This window comes from Petaurus breviceps, unplaced genomic scaffold (assembly GCF_028583685.1).
Source record: "Petaurus breviceps papuanus isolate PSGF00001 unplaced genomic scaffold, PetGlider_PUasm1.0 224, whole genome shotgun sequence".
Taxonomy (NCBI): Eukaryota; Metazoa; Chordata; class Mammalia; order Diprotodontia; family Petauridae; genus Petaurus; species Petaurus breviceps.
Genome location: NW_027185887.1, coordinates 10984044 through 11003437, shown reverse-complemented (window position 1 = coordinate 11003437; position 19394 = coordinate 10984044). Strand labels below are relative to the sequence as shown.

At 39.3% G+C, this 19394-nt stretch overlaps 1 pseudogene; it reads left to right on the top strand.

Moving 5' to 3' along the window:
* Positions 1–1026: 1026 nt before the first annotated feature.
* Positions 1027–3282, top strand: LOC138166472 (tetratricopeptide repeat protein 12 pseudogene; annotated as a pseudogene).
* The last annotated feature ends 16112 nt before the right edge of the window (positions 3283–19394 follow it).

The following is a 19394-nucleotide window of genomic DNA, read 5'->3' as shown; positions in this document are numbered from 1 at the left end:
AGAACAAATCCCCCTAATAAAAGGATTTGTTCTGTAAAACTTGGACTCAGTCAAAAGGCCGAACCGAAGGACCTAGAAGGTCATATGGGGCCTCAAGGCCACAGGTTCCCAGTCCCTGGTAGACAATCTCTAAAATTCCTTCCTATTTTGAGAGTTTATCATGTTGAAGTTATGTTTTTTGTTGTTGTTGCAAATGAAAGAAAAAAGACTTTGTGAAAGTCTTCTCTTCCACAAAGTCCTAATCCAAAGACACATCATGCCAAATTGGTGACTCTGGGCAAGCTCAGGCTTGCTAGAAAGGTTTCAGATAAGGTTCTGAAAACAAACCAAACTTAAATTCTAAGGATAATTTTAAAAATAATAACAATAATGATGAAGATAAAATAAAAATAGTTAACATTTGTATAGTACTTGCTTTACACCAGGTACTGTGCTAAGTGCTTTACAATTGTTATCTCATTTAATCCTTATAACAATCCTGGGGAGGTGCTATTATTATCCCAATTTTTAAAATTATTACCCCAATTTTTACATTATGTAGAAATTGAGGGAAACAGAGGTTAAGTGACTTGCTTAGGGTCATACGACTAGTCTGAGGTTGGATTTGTACCTAGATCTTGACTCCACATTAAACCTGGCTGTTTGCTCTAAAGACCAAACTAGATAAATGTGGAAAAGCTCACCATCTATAGTTTGGCTACTAGCTGATGAATTCTTAGATGTGGCAATCCATAAAACAAATACAAAATGGCTCTCAGTACTATGCCACTCCCTTCCATTTCCAGAGTGACAGTGGTAGAGTGGCAGAGGATGAGAAAGAAGTTTCTAAGAAGCCATATTTCTTGGATCTTGTGTAAATAATTATTGGTACTCTAAGGATGAGATAATTGTCCACTGAATTGATATGCAACTAGAAGGACTAACTCACATCAACATTAATATTATGAAGAAAAATAAAATCAGAGCTCCCACCCGGCGACCACCATTTCTAGCCCGAGCAGTAGGCACCCCTGGTGTGTGGAGCGAGGGACTGTGGTCTGAAATGTCTAAGGAGGAAGAAGAGAGAGACTTGGAGAAATTTCTCAATAATGCGGATGAAGTCTCCACTTTGGTTCAGGACCTGAATTCTGATGACTTCAGTATGTGTGAGAGGGCCATGAGCAAGGCAGAGAAGAAACTGCAGTTCTTGGAGGATGAAGAGGAAGATGAATGCAGGACCACTTTGAACAAAACAATGATTAGTCCTCCACAAGTTCCTACAATGAATGTGGATGATACAACTCCAGATGGCTTCATGGAGGTGATAGAGAAGGATGCCAGGGAATGAGCCAAGGGAAGCCTAGTAAACACCTTGAAAGAAAAAGGGAATGAAGCTTTTCTGAAAGGTGATTACGGGATGGCTGTTGAGCACTACAATGAGGGGCTGAAGAAGCTGAAGGACATGAAAGTTCTCTATACCAACCGGGCTCAGGCTTATATAAAGCTGGAAGAATACAAAAAAACACTGGTGGATTGTGACCGGGCTCTGAAGTGTGATGAAAACTGCACAAAAGCGTATTTCCACACGAGAAAGGCTCACCTGGCCCTGAAGAACTACAATATGTCCAGGCAATGCTACCACAAGATCCTAGAAATAAACCCCAAATTGCAAACACAAGTGAACGACTCCCTCAATTAAGTAGACCAACGAGAAAAAGCAGAATTACAAGAGAGGCTAGCCCTACAAGCGCTGGAGTCCGGAAATGAGGCAGCAGTGACCACCAGGACCCGGCTCCAGGCTCTCTCTAAACCTGATCAGATCCCTTTGTTCTGTACATGGGGAATACAGCTCCTCACGGATTATATATACATGATTACATATACATAATCATGAAAGATTGTACAGAATAAACTTTATTTAGAACACATAATGGATTCAGTATCATCAATGACAACAAGGTCATAAAGCAGTGCTTTGTCACAGAAGGAAAAGATGAAATTGAAGAGATTCTTTGTGCTGCTTTTCTCAAACTCTGGCAAGCAGTATGCAATGGGAATGAAGAGAATCAGCGCCTGTTAATAACACATTCTGACATGGACGTCCTGCTGCCTTTCCTCCTCACTTCAAAAGTGTCTTCCATCCAGCAACACAGCCTGTCCCTTCTGCTCCTGTTATGCCAGACTCAGAGTGGAAGAATCTTAGTCTTGAGCCACGTAGACTTGACCAGTTTGCTGCAATCCTTTGTGGCATTTGTCAGTATTTCAGAAGAGAAGCAGGCCCGAACTGTGATGCAGCTAACAGACTTAGCCCTGGAGGAAAGATTGAAAACCTGGGTACAAACCAACCTACATGCTCTTCTCACACTCATAAGCATACTGAAAAATCCTGAAATTGCCTATCCATCAACTCTCTGCCATTGCATTATCATCATGGGAAACCTCAGCACTGATGCTGTCATCAGGAAACAGATTTTGACTGTGGAGAATGCTGGGATGCATGCTTGGGTCTCATGGTGAAGTGTAAGGAGAATGAGAATAAAGATGAACTGTTTCAGGAAACTTTATATGTAACCCTAGGTCTCACGATGAATTTGTCTCTGCAATCTCTATCTATAACTGAGGTCTTAGCAGAAGAGGTAAGCAGGAGGTGTGTGTCTCTACTGAACAGTGAAGATGGTAGAAACCTGACAAGAGCTGCTGGGGTTCTGAGCCAGGTCCTCCCAGCCTCTGTGAAAGCCTTTGAGGAGACGGTGAAAGCCATTGAGGAGACGGTAAAAGCAGGGGTCAGGAAGACAATGATTAAATTTCTAAAGGCTGGAGGCTAAACTGCATCACATTATGCCATAAAGATACTAGCTGTCTGTATTAATATTTATTACCGGGCTCGGGATGAAGTAACAAGACTGGATAAAAGGTTTAGTCTTTTGATCCACTTGCTTGAGTCAGGAGATGAGATTATTGTGGGGAATGCAGCTCTCTGCATTGGTAATTGTGTAGAGGTGCCTGGAGCCGCTTCTGCCCTGATATCCTAAAGTCTGATATCCTAAAGATCCTGTTAAAACTGGCAGGTGGGGATGCCAAGGATGGGTCTGTGCAGCTGAAAGCCAGGATTGCTCTGGGAGAACTGTGTACAGCTGAACCAAGGTACACTCTTCAGCTCAAAGAGCTCCATGGGATAGAGATCCTCAACTCAACTATGAAATACATCAAAAAGACTTGAGAGGTGTCAAGTATGCCTGTACTTTAAGGTGATGTTCACTCTATACTGGTGATCTTGTTCTTATGGTAATAAAGTTATTATTTTAATATTAAAAAAAGAAAATCATAAAACAAGACAAAGTTATTTCTTATTGGAGGGATGATTCTTTGGTTATCCTTGGAGAGGAAAACAAAGGTTGTACATCCAAAAGCAGCAAGAAACAGAGTTTCGTGAGATACATGGTCATTTCATCTTGTAGTACTTAAGATGAGAAAAAACAAACAAGCAAAAAAAAACCCAATATGAAGATAATTGCATCTTAAACATGAACATCTTTGTCAGAGGATGAAGAGGTAAAGAAATTCCATGAAAAACTTAACAAGATTCTCAAAGTCAATTCAACATATACTTTGATATTCGCTAACTTCATTGTGAAAATAGGCACAGGAAAAGATGATCAACCAACATGTTGGAGAATATGGCTCAGATTTGAGAAACAAAAGAGGTCTTTAAGATTATCCAGAAGTCTCTGATCCCAAGAAAAGGGGGGAAAGGGCTTAGAAGAAAATGATCTTGATTATCACTGTATCCTATAGAAACAATGTAAAGCAATTGCCACAACAAGGAAACCAAGGGGATCCAGAAATTGCCTTAGTCAACAAATATTTGATATCGTTGACAAACAGAAAGATATGGCAGCTAAGGGCAATAGTGGTTTAGAATAAAAATTCTCTAGTAGAACATTACAAAGGAGAATGGTGCAATACTCCAAGCAGTATAATATCATAAAATAGCAAAAAGCAGTGGATTTTCAAGATTTGAAAACAAATCTACGGTGGGGCGGCTAGGTGGCGCAGTGAATAGAGCACCAGCCCTGGAGTCAGGAGGACTTGAGTTCGAATTCAGCCTCAGACACTTAACATTTACTAGCCGTGTGACTTTGGGCAAGTCACTTAACCCCAATTGCCCTGCCTTCCCCCCCCTAAAAAAAATGTACACTGAAAACAAATCTACAAGGAACTTGGTATGAGAATCAAATTAATTGTTCCAAAAGCATTCATAGATGAAACTGAGAGGAGGACAACACATAAATGTAATGAATGTGATTTGTTGTTCAATTGTTTCTGCCACGTCCAACTCTTCATGATCCCGCTTGGGGTTTTCTTGGCAAAGACGCTGGATTGATTTGCCATTTTCTTCTCTGGCTCATTTTACAGATGAAGAACCGAGGTAAACAGGGTTAAGTGATTTTGTCCAGGGTCACCCAGCTAGTAAATATCTGAGGCTGGATTTGAACTCCGGAAGAGAAGTCTTCTTGACTCTCAGTTTGGCCCTCTAGTCACTGTGCTACCTGGCTGCCCTATTGTATGTAATATATTATGTTACATAAAATTCTATAATGATCTGTTTTCATCATCAGTGACAAAAGAACTATCACATTTGGACTGTAACACCTTAGTCTCTAATGTACTATAAAAAGAAGTTCAAATGATATTTGAGAAAAAGAAGTCAGAAAGAGTGACTGGAGCAAACCAAGCACACCATCAAAGAAATTCGTGTTGGAAACAACACAGTCTCAGAAGCATTGAGGGACTATATTCCAAGAAATCACAGGTAAAAAAAGATATCAAAAGAATGGGGAAGATCAAGGATGATTTTATTACTTCAAAAAGAATACAATAGCTACTAATCAGCATGCTTTCTTATCTTTATAAAGTCTTTGTGAGAATTGTGTGTGTGTGCACATGTACGTGCACCTGCAAGCATGTGTGTGTATAACTTTGATGAAAATATGAGAAGGAATAGGTAGGCTTTTACAACTGCCTCTTTAAAAAATGTTAATTTCTGGGTATACTACGCTACTCTCTCACTCTACTCTTGTCATTGAATTCTCTTTTGAAACAAAAACAATTAAGTAGAACCATCATATAGAGTGACTGACAAGATAAGTATATCTTCCTATCTATTTTTCAGGTTCATTACTGATTTTTAATTTCCCCAGAGTTTGGTTTCTTTCTAGTAGAATATTTTCATTTATATTTTTAGTATTGCTGTCTGTTTTTCTTCTGGTTTTATTCATTTCACTCTACACCAGTTCATTTAAAATTTCCCAAAATTCTCTGAATTCCTCATATTAATACTAATGGACTTTTAGGTACTGAAGATGTAAGATCCTGATGTTTATTATTAATTAAATATCAAAGCAAACAAAAAAAACCCTATTTTCTTGGTAGATGAAAATGCATCCTTAAAGGACCACCTCCAAGAAGAAGCACCTCATACATTTGTTAATATCATATAATATTCTTGAATAAGTGAAATCTACATTGATAACATTTTCTAAGGACCTTATAATTATTAATTTTAAGGGAGGCATGTAATAAGGAGATATGTGCTCGTTATAGATGTTATACATGTAGGGATGATTTATGCAAGATTCAAATGCAAAAAAAAGGATTCACAATAGAGAGGTCCTCCAGATTTTTATCTGTTGATGATATTGTGCTGATTTCATCAAGTCATAGGACACTACAAGTCCTAGCTTCCTCAATGAGGAAGCTTTAGATTTACCATATACAATCCAGTTTATTCTCTTCCTCTTGTTCAACTCTGGAATCGCTCATTGTTATCCAACCTGACAATAGATCATAAAATGTCTGATGTCAAAACTGTGACACATAGGAAAATGGTCAGTCTTGTGAGTTAGTATGTCAGGACAGACATGTAGGGTTAAGCATTGCATCTGGACAGTGAGTTGGTTCCAGAATTGGACAAGAAGAAGAGAATGGACTTGATTGCACATAATACATTGGATGGGGCTTTCAGAAATTCTGAATCCCTTTTTGGTAGAAAGATCCATCTAAATGAAGTGTGATTGAGATTCTTAGAACAATTGAAGTCTCTGAAGAATTAAAGTTAGGGCTGGCCCAAAGGGTAATTTTGCGATACAAGCTAAGTGCAAGTAGACCTCAGCAATGATCAGGAATACTGTTGAGTAAATGAGTGCTTGGATAACGAGTGGGTTGGTTAAGTGGTAAGAATGAGGGATAAAAGGTGGTAAATTCAAGTCCTCTATAGGTACCTATTAAGAAAAATCTAGAGGAAGGTCTTTTATTATATTGGGTGGATCCACAGTGAAGGACCATCTGGAGAACACAGAAAAGGATCTCACAGCATAAGACATAGATGGATTATAAACTATCTGGAGAGATGGAATATTCATATCAAAGCAATCACAAATCATCTGTCAGGGATGCAGCAAGAGGAAATGTGGGAGGTCAAATGACCAATCAATTAAGCAATGAACATTTATTGTGTACTATTAAGTACTATGAAACAGAGTATTAATGCTTTTTCCCCTCAGTTTACCCTGATTTATGGATTCTATCCAGGTTTTCCCAGATTAGCACCGCTTCATTTGGTTAGGGAACTGTCACTTGAATATCTCCGCCCAAATGTTCTTTTACTTGATGAGGTGAACAAGTTAGTACAAATTAATTTACTATATTGTTAAGCAGCTATTCCTTAGCAAAGAACAGAGTTATAGACACCAAGAGTTGGAAGGAACCTCAGAGACTACTTAATGCAATCCATATTTGGCCATAAATCCCCTCTATAACATACCTGGCAAGTGATCATTTAGCTTCTGCCTGATGATCTCCAATGAAGAAAAACCTACTACATTGTAAGGCAAGCGATTTGACTTTGGGCTGACTCTAATTGTTAGGAAATTCCCTGCCCCATCCCCACCCTCCCTTACATTATACTGAAATTTACCTCTCTGAAATTTTTTTCCATCACTTTGAGTTCTGCCATTTGGGGCCAAGGAGAACAAGTCTAATGCATCTTCCACCTGATAACCTTCAAATATCTGTGGACAGAAATTACCTTGCCTCCCTCATCCCTACTTCTTCTCTTCTCCAGGCTTCTCGTTTTCCTGCTAGCTTCAGTTGATTTGTATATGGTTTATTCTCAAGTCCTTCTTCTCTAGGTTTCATTTTTTCCCAGCTATTCCTCAGGACTTCATCTTCTCCAGTAACTTATATTCTTGCAATGTTGTATCTGAAACACACCTCCTCATTCTCTCCTGGCCTTGGGACCTTTCCTTCCCCTTGATTCAAGAAGGTTTAGGGTGGACAGTTTTGCCTGGAACTAGACAGAGACTTCCTGTCCTTTTTATTAGTCCTGTCCACTGATAGATTTAATGTATAAGGTCATATCTAGAGCCATTTAAGTTCTCTTTTGCCAAGTCCATCATGATTAAGCAAATTGAGCCTTGAACTCCCTTAATGAAACAGGAGGCAACTGTCAACCTGGTTTCCTAGAAGTCTTCTCAGATTTTGACTTTCAGTTGTAAAAGAAAAGGAAGTATTCCCATCTGGAATTTCCTTTTGGTTGAGGCAGCAACCTAAGTTAGGTCATGAAATCTGAAATGCCGTGTTAGAAGGAAGCAAAAAGTTACCTTGTTTAGCCTCTCACCCAAAGTGGGACTGTCTTCTATAACTCCCATTATGGCAGTTATCTTTTTTGGTGGCTTTAGTTTCTCAAAAAAGTATTGTTCAGTATTTTCCTGTGCATAGTTTCTGATTGTAAGAAACTGACCAGCACTAAACTTGATAACTGTCAAACTGACTGTCCCCTGCCTAGTATATTATGGCCTTGACTCAAGTAGAAATTATTTATGAACAAAAAAGCAGAAAATTCTGACTGCAAAGTGTGGTCCCTACCTTGTTCAGGATCTCTCTGTCATTTTTTTTAATGAAAGAGCCTAAGTCAAGGGTGCAGAGCAATATAAATGATAACTATAACCTCTCCAATGTGAGACTGGTCAGCTAAGTACACCAGGTTACTTTTAGTTTGAGAAGAATATTTGCCCAGATGAAGACAGTTCTATATTTTTCAGAGGTGAAGACTGACAGCTATTAGGGAGCTATTTGAAAGAGACAGTGATCATTGTCTCTGCCTCTAAAATCTAATTCCTGGATCCTGTGGGGTGTGCTGTCTCCTACTTTTGAAGCTAGGCAATGCCAGAGATTACAATGGCTGCTTAGTTCAATGATCACTCTTGTTTTTCAAATAGCCTAGAGGATACACACTGTCAAGAATGGCTTTGTGTGAAAGTGTAGTAGACAGTCACCTATGTGTTAAGATTTCAAGGGCACCAGGAAGGATCCCCAAAGAACTGACTAAGAGCAAAAAGGGATTCTAGAGGCCATCTAGTCCAACTCCTACCTGACCAAGAATTCTTTCTACTACAAGGTCCACAAAGTGTCATCCAGCCTCTAAGCTTGGGGCTGTCTTAGTGATGAAGCTCTAATGAGGTCCCCACCAATGTATATGTAGAGACATAGAGTAAGAAGGGGAAGTGGAGGCTGTTAACAGATGTTACAGATGAATCTTGTAAAAAAGTCAACCCCCATCCATACTGATACTTGAAATCCCACATTATAATTACTTTTGTTAAAATGCAGATGCCTCTGGAAGGTATGACTTAAAGCCTCCCTGAGTTATGGACCAGTTAGTTGAATGAGTATATTAGCTTCCTCCTTGTAATGGGGAGGCAGGAGAGCATTTCTTGCATCAGCATGAGAACACTGGGCAAATGAGAAGGGAAGATGTAATACTAAGAAGTGTGAGAAAGCATAGAAAGGGGAGGTGGAGGACACTAAATCTGGTTGCACCCATTTCCCTGGGTTTTGAGTAGGTCCATTCCTGATCTGTCCAGATAGTTGTTTTCAAGAGAAGAAACTACTTGGAAACAGTATAATACTTTCCCCTGAATCAGCTTAGAATAAACACAGTAAAATGAGGGGGTTGTACCTAATGACTTCCAAGGTCCTTTCTGGCCCTAAATCTATGACCCTATATGACTTGTATACCCCAAATCTCATTTATGTTCAGAACATTCCCATAAGATGAATTATAGGACAATAAGGAGAGTGAAGAAAATGAAAATGTTATGAGACCTATATCTAAAATTCTCCCATGCTAATTGTAGGTGCAATACAGACATAAATGCAAGACTTTTGACCACTATTCACTTAGTCAGTCAACAAGTATTTATTAGTTACTTACAATGTGCTAAGTACTGAGGATTCAAAAAGAGGCAAAACCAATCTCCACCCTCAAGACACTCACATTCTTATGTTCCATGTTGTCTAGTTCCAGATGTTTTCCATGCTGTATGTTAGTTTAATGCCATGCACAAGCAGCTTTCCAGAAGAATGCTACTGTGAACAGCTTTTAAGATTCTGATTACATAGTATAGTGAACACTCTATTCAATAACAAATCAGAGCAAAACATTCACATGTACAGCATTCACAATGTTACAACTTATCACAGAAAATCACAATAGCTTATCATTAAAATGGCCACATAGTTTTCACCAAAGTGGTCACAATATTTAGAACAAAGAACAATCATCTCAAAGTATAATTGTCAAAGTCTTCCACTGATGGGGCACACTAAATTAACTCAATCAGTCACTTATTCAGCAATCAATTACTAAGTATCATTAATCACTAAGTACAATCACTAGAAAATACACAAACCCTCCATCCCTAGGTCATTAGTAAACTACAAGTGCAACATTACTCAGTACCCATGGAGAGGTCTTTCCATCTTGACTTGGGGCCTGTTCTCAGATTCCGTGGACCCCCTTCCATGGTCCCAGATTCTACCTGGATTCACCAGACTGTCACCTGGGTAAAATGGCAGATAACTTCCAGTTCCTTGTCTAGCTGTCTGGGTAGATCCTGCCCCACACTGAAGTTCACAGGGTCTGGTCAAATCCTTCACAATTTCTGCTCCTGGGAATTCAAGGGTCAACCAAGCCACAAACAGACAAAGTTCCTGCATCCTGGTCATGCTTCCTCAGTCTTCTGCAGCATGTTCAAAAATCAGAATCACCTTATCCAGCCTGTGGGGAGGGGGCTCCTGGACTCCTGGGCTCCCGTTCAGAAGAAGCTCCACCACCACAAGTTCTCAGGAAATTCTGGCTCAGTTCTCAATTCTCTCTTTTGTATCTGCTCTTCCTCCAGATTCTTGTCCCAAGAAATTCTGACTACACCTCTCTGGGGCTTTTCTTATATACACAGCATTATCTACTTCCTGTATCGGCCAACCCCTTCCTGTTGTGTCAGGAAATTCTGAGTTCTCGATTCTCTCCCCAGCAGAACAGCTTCTGCCATCAGATTCTTGTCTGAAGAAATTTTGACTGTGCTGCTCTGGGGATTTTCTTATACACACAGCATTAGCTACTTCCTGTTTCAGCTAACCCCTTCCTGTTACATCAGGAACAGGGGTTCATACTTTTTGTTTCTTTCACAGAGCCTTGATCAGTTACCAAGTGCTAAGCACCTGCTTACTTGCCAATACAAAAGGGTCAAATTACATTACTATTACAGTTAGGTATGCTGATGAAAAGCAGTGGTTTCATTTGGCTATTCTAACGGTCAAGGTGTGATTCTGAACTGGAAGCAACAGACTGCCTCTACCCCACCTTTCTTTTTCAAGTCCTATAGTAGCTGAATTGTTTAGTCAGGAGGAAATGCAGAAGATATATAACATGCTGCAGAGAATAAGGGGCTATCAGCAGCAGCCTAGAGAGCTCTAAGTTCTAAGTTATTTCTGCCCCTTGGGAAGGGCCAAAAAAATGTATTTCTGTTACCTTATGGTCAGTAAGTTTCATGGTGAGAGATTCTTAGGATTCTCCATAGGCAACCCTATCCACTTCTTTTCAATTCAAAAGAAATACTTGGGGGCAGAACCAAGATGGTGGAGTAGAAATAGGACTTCCTCAGGGCTCCCACTTCCACCTCCTTCAATTCATGTAAAAAATGACTCTAAATAAACTTTGGAACTACAGAACCCACAATATAACAGAGAGAAGCTAACTTCCTGCTGAAGACAGCCTGGCAGGCCAGCAGTAAGGGGCCAACACAGCCCTCTGGGAGCTGACCCCAGCCCCAAGTAAGCCTGAAGTTTAACCTCAGGGCAGGCCTGACCAGCAGCAGGATGGAGGGACTTCAGATCACCAGCAGCTATGGGGGTTTCCAGAACTATCAACCCATGGATGTTAAGGATAAAGTGAGAGGTCAGTGCAGTGTGGACTTTGGGAACCTGGAGTCTGAGAGTACAGTACAGCCTTTGCCCCCTGGAGGGAGAAGCCACTGAGGCGCAGCAGCTGTGCAGCAACTGTCACATGGCTGCTTCAGAGTTCTTGGCCTGCAGATTGTAGGGGGACCAAGTGACCAGTCTGAGGGGTAATTGCTCTTGCTTTAACCTGCTTGGATCTGGATCACTGTCTAGGGTGGAGGTCCTGGGCTGTGTGACCAGTTTGCCAGAATGTGTGGAAGCTTCAGGGAGGGCAGCCAACTATTAGCTCCAGCCACTGAAAAAACCCCAGAGATTTGGGACAAAGCTCCCTTCTCTGGTAGCAGAGTTCTACTGTGGCAAAAAGCTCAAAAGTCAAGTAATTGAGTGGCAATATGAGCAAGCAAAGGAAGCAAAGCAAGCACAGCAATCCAACTTTACACTCCTATTTTGGGGACAAAAAGGATCAAAGTATGAAACAGGAGGAAGACAGTGAAGTCAGAACTCCTGCACCAAAATCTTCCAAGAAAAATGTGAACTGGTTACAGGCCATAGAGGAGCTTAAAAAGAATTTTGAAAACCAAATAAGAGAAGTAGAGGAAAAAATGGGAAGAGAAATGAGAATGATGCAAGAAAATCATGAAAAGAGAGTCAACAACCTGACTGAAGAAAATAACACCTTAAAAAATACACTAACTTAGATGGCAAAAGAGGCTCAAAAAAGTAATGAGGAGAAGAATGCCTTAAAAAGCCTAATTTGCCAGATGGAAAAAGAATCTCAAAAGCTCACTGAAGAGAATTATTCCTTCAGAATTAGATTGGAGCAAAAGGAAGCTAGTGACTTTATGAGAAATCAAGATACTATTAAACAGATCCAAACAAATGAAAAAATAGAAGGCAATGTGAAATATTTCATTGGGAAAACCATTGACCTGGGAAATAGATCCAGGAGAGATCATTTAAAAATTATTGGACTAACTGAAAGCCATGATCAGAAAAAGAACCTTGAAATCATCCTTCAAGATATTCTCAAGGAAAATTGCCCTGATAAATTTAGAACCAGAGGGCAAAATAGAGGTTGAAAGAATCCACCTATCACCTCCTGAAAAAGATCCCAAAAGGAAAACTCCTAGGAATATTATAGCCAGCTTCTGGAGTTCCCAAATCAAGGAGAAAATATTACAAGCATCCAGGAAGAAATAATTTGAATATTATGGAAACACAATCAGGATAATTCAGGATCTGGCAGCTTCTAAACTGAGGATCGAAGGGCTGGATATATGATATTACAGAGGGCAAAGGAGCTGGGATTCAAACCAAGAATCACCTACCCAGCAAAACTGAGTATCATGTTTCAAGGGAAAATATGATCATTCAATGGAATAGAGGACTTTCAAGCATTCATGATGGAAAAACCAGAGTTGAATAGAAAATTTGACATTCAGATACAAGAAGCAAAAGAAGCATGAGAAGGTAAACAGGGAAAAGAAATCATAAGGAACTTATCAAAATTGAACTACTTAGATTCCTACTTGGAAAAATGATAATTGTAACTTATGAAACTTTTCTCAGTATGAGAATAGTTGAAGGGAATAGAAATGTGTATATATATATATATATGCATATATATGTCTATATAGGAGGGTATATGGGCATATGAATACATATGTGAGTGTGTTTGTATATGTGTACAGGTATACATAGACAGAGGGCATAGGATCAATTGAATAGGAAGGGATGATACTTAAAAGGTGAAATTAAGAGATAAGAGAGGAATATAATGAGATGAGATGGGGAGAGACAGAAGGGGGTAAATTATCTCATGTAAAAGAGGCAAGGGAAAACTGTTACAGTGGAGGGGAAGAACAGGAAGGCAAAAGGGAATGGGTCCACCTTACTCTCATTGAATTTGGCTTAGGGAGGGAATGACATACACACTAAATAGGGTATCTCACCCTATAGGAGAATAGGGAGAAAGGGGATAAGATGGGGGATGATGGAAAGGAGGACAGGTTTGGGGGGAGGGAAGTTGGAGGCACACATTTTTGAAAAGCGATAGGATCAAACTAGAGAATAGAACAAGTGGGAGGTGGGATAGGATGGAGAGAAATATAGTCAGTCTTTCACAATATATCCACTATGGAAATATTATGCACAATATGGAAATATTATGTACAACCTATACTGAATTGCTTATCTTTCCATTAAGGGTGGGTGACAAGGGAGGTAGGGAAAGAATCTGGAATTCAAAGGCTTAAAATCAAATGTTTAAAATATATGTATATTATTATTATTTTATATGTAACTGGGAAATAAGATATACAGGCACTGGGGAATAGAGATTCACCATGCCCTACTGGAAAGTTGGAGGGGGTATGAGGGAAGATATGGGAGAGAGCAGATTGAGGGAGGTGATATTCAGTGGGATCGCTGTTTTGGGGTGTTTGGTAGGGGAAAAATGGGGAGAAAATTTGTAACTCAAAATCTCCTGGAAATGAATGATGTAAACTAAAATAAACATAAAATTTAATTAAGAAAAGATCCCTTCTAAAAAAAAGAAATACTTCCATTAGGATTTTCTAAGTCAGTTCTAGTTTCATTTTTAAAATATAATTATTACCACATTATCTGTTTATCAGCAGTGTTCTGTTGTCTAGGCATTCCACTCACCAGAAGAAAAGACAATGACATAGACACTGTGTTTGGGAGAAGAGTAGCGTGAAGAAGAAGAAAAATGAATTTAAAGGGTTTGTAGAAGAAATGAAGTAGTAGAAATATAGTGTGGGCATCTAGGTGGCAAAGTAGATAAAGCACCATGCCCAAAGTCAGGAGGAGTCATCTTCCTGAGTTCAAATCCAGCTGCAAACACTTGTTAGCTGTGTTGACCCTGTACAAGTCACTTAACTTAGTTTCCTCATCAGAAAAATGTGCTGGAGAAGGAAATGGAAAGCCATCCCTGTATCTTTGACAAGAAAAACCCAAATGGGGTCACGAAAAGTCAGACACAATTGAAACAAGTAGAAATGAAATGATTTCCTGACAGAATCAACCAATGACAGATAACAGCTGTGGTATAACAGAAAGAAGACTAGAGGAGATGCTGGAAGATTAGCATGTGCCTTAGACATGTCCATTCTCCCTTTGAGTCTTTTGTTTCCTTCTGTGTAAAATGGAAGTAATAATTCTTGCATTATTTTTATCTTATAAGATTGTCAGAAAAATTGAATAAGATAAGGAATGTAAAATACATTATAAATGACAAAATGTTATAGAAGCATCAGCTATTGTTATTTTTAACCAGCTGTGATTTTGTAGAAACTGATGTAGGGTTAAATTTTTGAATTTTCCTTTTGTTCCTTCTGAGTCCCAGTGGGGCCTATACCAGAACCAAAAGTCCATCCCCACCATATCCTCTGTAGATTTTTTCTACTTTTTCCCTCTCTGGTTACTTGCAGAGAGTGAATCAATTCTAGCCATCCCCTTGGGCTTGGGCTTTAAATTCCATTAATAACTGTAATTTCTGGCTTCAGATTACCACTCGTAAGACTGTGGTGAACCCCAGGGTCCACCGTTCTCAACACTTAGGCATTGTGGACTCCAGGGAGAGCTGAAAGTTAATGTGAGCTTCTTGTACAGGGGTAGGGCCCTGGTGTTGATAGAAGTGTAAGAACGAGGCCAAAACAGTCTGTGTGGCGTTTTTCGATGTGTGTGTGTGTGTGTGTGTGTGTTTGTGTGTGTGTCTTCTTTTTTTCACCTTTCTTTTTTTGTCATGAAGGCTTTGGGCAGAAAAAAACAGGATCTCTGCTCTGAATAGGTCCTTTTGACTATTTTTTAGCTGAAGAGACCCCCTCACATTATGACTGTGTAGGGGTTGACTAGAAGATCAAGGTAATGGGGTGATGATATGAGGAGGGACTCAGTTTGTAGGAGCAGATGAATTGTTCAAACAAGGCCCAGCATGACTGAGGTGATCAACCCTAGAAATAAATCACTAATAACCAGCTAGCCTTGTAGCTTAGGGCCCATTCCTAGGGCTAAAGATGGAAGAAAGAAAGGCAAGGCAAGGCAAGCAAGGGAAATCTTGCTTCTCTCTTTAGACAGTATCTTTTATGTACCTTTTGTTAGGAAGGCATTAGCTTAACATCCTTGGGAGGAAGAGGAAATGATCTTTCCATTTCCTTTCCTGAATAAGGTCCTCTCCTCCAATGTGGTTGTGCCTGGGTCCTGGAGGAAACATTGGGCCAAGTGGATATTGTTTATGACGTCTCAGTGAAAAAGTTATCATTCTCTCTACCAATCCAAAAAGACCCCTAGTCAGGGACAGGAAAATGCCCTTGGGCAACCCATGAGGCTTAGTGAGATTAATTGACTTGCCCAAATGTATATAGCTAGCAAGTATATGAGGAAAGAGATATAGACCTAGATCTTGGCTTCAAATCCAGTGCCCTACGAACTATTCTAGAATAAGACATGCCCCCTGCCCTTCATAAGTTTGCAATCTAGTTGAAAAAAATTGACTAATGTATATGAAGTGATAGTAAATAGTACAGGAAGTATTTATAATGAAGTGCTAAATTTTGTATTACATTATTGGCAGCTAGGTGGTACAGTGGATAGAGCATTAGGCCTGAAGTCAGGAAGATGAGTATTCCTGAGTTCAAATCTGACCTCAGACAGGTACTAAGTTGTGTGACCCTGGACAAGTTACTTAACCCTGTTTGCCTCAGTTTCTTCATTTGTAAAATCAGAGAAAGAAATGGCAAACCACCTGTAGCAGCAAGCACCCTAGCATACCCAGGGTGGCTGCCAACACAGGTTCCTAAATATGCTTTTCTAAAGGAAAGCAACTCAAAATGGGTTAACAATCTTGCTTTAATCAAACATATGCCATTTACCTCATTCAGAGGAAAAAGGTCAGCACCCCGAACTTCAGAGAATACAGAGGTTACAAGCAGACAACAAATACAGAGAAACATCAGCAGACAGGCTTCCAACTGCCTGACCATTACATCCATACCTAGTCAGTTACCAGAAAGGGAAGCACCAACATTTGGGTTTTCAAAGCTGGGGGGCTCTCAACAGCTGCCCAGAGTCTCGTCTGGTCAAATCACACAACACTTCTCAAAGTGAGCCCCAAAACAAAACCTCACACCAGGGTATATATAGCCTTCTCCTGGCTCAGAGAATGTCATAACCCTCTTGACCCAATGCCCAATCATAAAGTAACAAGGTGTGGGCATTCCTGAAAAACAAGCCTCCTGCCACAGGCTCCAAGTGACCATGTGACCACATTCAGCCCATTAGGGGACAGTATATTTTCAAATCAGGGAAGGTTCTCAGGGTCACTTAAGCCTATCAAAGGGCCAAGGGGCAGGGAAGATCTTAAATTCCCATTCCCATAACACCACCCCAGTCAGTATCTTTGCCAAGAAAACCTCAGATAGGATCATGAAGAGTCAAACAGGACTGAACAATAGGCAATAAAGACCATAAGAGTCTATGGCAGAAGAACACAAAGAACTAGAGTAGATGTGAAAGGCTGCAGGGAATACTTGGGACTTAAGCTGAACTTGGAATACTAATAATTATTATTATTTAAAACTTTAGCTTGTAGCTATAAAGCATTTTAATGTTTGTAAACGATTTTAACATATTTTTTCACATGGCATTTGGCTACACTGAGGGGGAAGATATTCTAGGGAGAAGGAATGACATGAGTAAAGACATAATTACTTTTGTTCTCTTGAAAATTGTTGCGTCTATGTTTTTTTCCTCCTCTAATCTTTATGCATTTCCTTTAATCTTCCAGCAATTTATTTCCCAGCATTTTGACTCTGAGCACCATTTTAATTCCTTTAAAAAATGTCTCTAAAGTCAGCAATCAGTGTAATCTTGAGGATCACAAACACAGAAAATAGTAGTGCATTATAACACTATGTAGTAGATATATCTCTGAAAATAGATGTTAATCAAGTAATTGTAAAACAAAGCACTTTTAAGGATTGTTGTTGTTCAGTTGTGATTCTTTGTGACCCTAGTTGGGGTTTTCCTGGCAAAGATACTGGAATGACTTGCTGATTCACCAACTCATTTTTCAGATGAGGAAACTGAGGCAAACAGAGTTAAATGACTTGTCTAGGGTCACATACTAAGTAAGTGTCTGGGGCTGGATTTGAACTCAGGTCTTCTTGACTCCAGACCTGACACTCTACCCACTGTACCACTTAGCTGCCCCACCTATTTAGGCATATTTTCATTTGAAGGAATCATTCTGTATACAGTTTTGTCAAGGTAATAGTTGACTTTTTAATTCATCTTTCCCCTTTTTTGGGGGTATGAGATTGAAGTGGCATATGGAACAATCCAACAGTTTATATGCCATATTTGTCTAAAAGTGTGTCACGTCTATATTGGGTGCTTTCTGATATAAAGGGCTTTTGTATTAGTATAATTTTTATTAACAGCAACAACTCAATCATTATAGCTAAGCCTGAGGTTGACAGATTGCCATGGACTGATTCCCTATGGTGTCCAATATGCAGTCACCACTGGGCAATTTGCCAAGGAGAGAATTGACACACATGTTGTACCCCAGGGAACATAAATGAAGTAAGTTCTTCTCATTGCCTTCTCTGACCAATAGGCATACTGATGAATCCCAAAGGTACATCAGGAAGGGTACCTGTGGATTACAGACCACTGTAACTTTTTTGTTTCATTTTGACAGATGCCCTCCTATGGTCTTTCTCACTCTCCCTCTTTTCTTCACTCAGACAACAATTATCAGGACAGCATCAGCAACATTCTCCACCACTTTAGTCCACCAGTTGCAGCCCTCAGCACAGAGGCTGTGATTTGTTCTCCATTTCTGTGAATCAGCTAAGCTGCTTGCCCCTTTATGATAACATGGAACATTTAAGTTTTAGTTTCCTCATCTGTAAAATGGGATGATGCTATCTCTATCATCTTAAGAGGTATGGAAAAGATTTAGTAAACCTTAAATAAATTTATAATATGAGTTATCATAGGTGTGAACACGAGATATGCTAACCAGTCGTACATCCTAATGTCTCAAATAAAATCATGTATTGTGTCTCATTTTTAAGTTTGTCAGGGTTCATTTGTTTACAATAAATTTCCGTTGTTAATTTTTAATAACTAAGTGTTAAGTTTTGGGTTTTTTTTAATTTGATGAATAAAAGTAATGTATTTTTTTGATGTTTGCTTTAAAAAAAATCTAGGTACACATCAAAATGAAATTTACTATGAACACTAATGATTATTATTGCTATTGATTTTTTTTCTTTTTCTTTCTTTCCTTTCCTTTTTTCTTTTTCTTTTACTTTTATCTTTTTTTTGTCCAGATCTGTGATTTCATCAGTCTGGAGAAATTCTAGCCAGCTCTAGGTGAGAAAACTTCCTCTATCAAGGCAGATCTGTAACTAACCTGCAACATAATCATCAGAACAAGAATTGTTAACCTGGAGTCTCCTCTGGGGCCAAGCTGGGCAGGACTATTCTCTCCTCCCCATGATGGCCTTCTAAATATTTTTAAGACAATTATCATGTCACCCCTAGGTCTTTTCTTCTCTCAAGTTCTTTCTCAAATGTCCTCATTTTGAATCCCTTCATCATCCTGGTTTTGGTCTTCTTGATTCTCTTCAGTTGTCTTTAAAATGTGGAATCTGGAACGGAACATAAATGTAGAACTGCTCTGTTTGGCTTCTGCCAGCCTTCCTCTTATTTAATGATTCCTACCTGAATTTCAAAGGAGGAACTATTTTATTTGGCCTCTCTTCTCTCTTTCCAGGCATAACAATTTTAGCAATAGTAGTAGGTTACCATTTTGGTGGATAAATAAATGGAATCTATTCCAACTTTAAGAATTAGTATTCAATAACATTTTGGGGGGGGTTATAGTATAGTGACTATATAATATAGTGTTGACTCATATTGAAACCCCCAGATCTTTTTCCAGATGCTATTGTCTAGCCATACGTTGTTAATTAGTATTTTCAAACTTAAGTAGTATATTACATATTTCTTGAGCTATGTTTTCCAGCTATCTTATTTTCTCTGAATGGTAGCCAAGGGACACAGATTACAATTCTGGCCCTAAG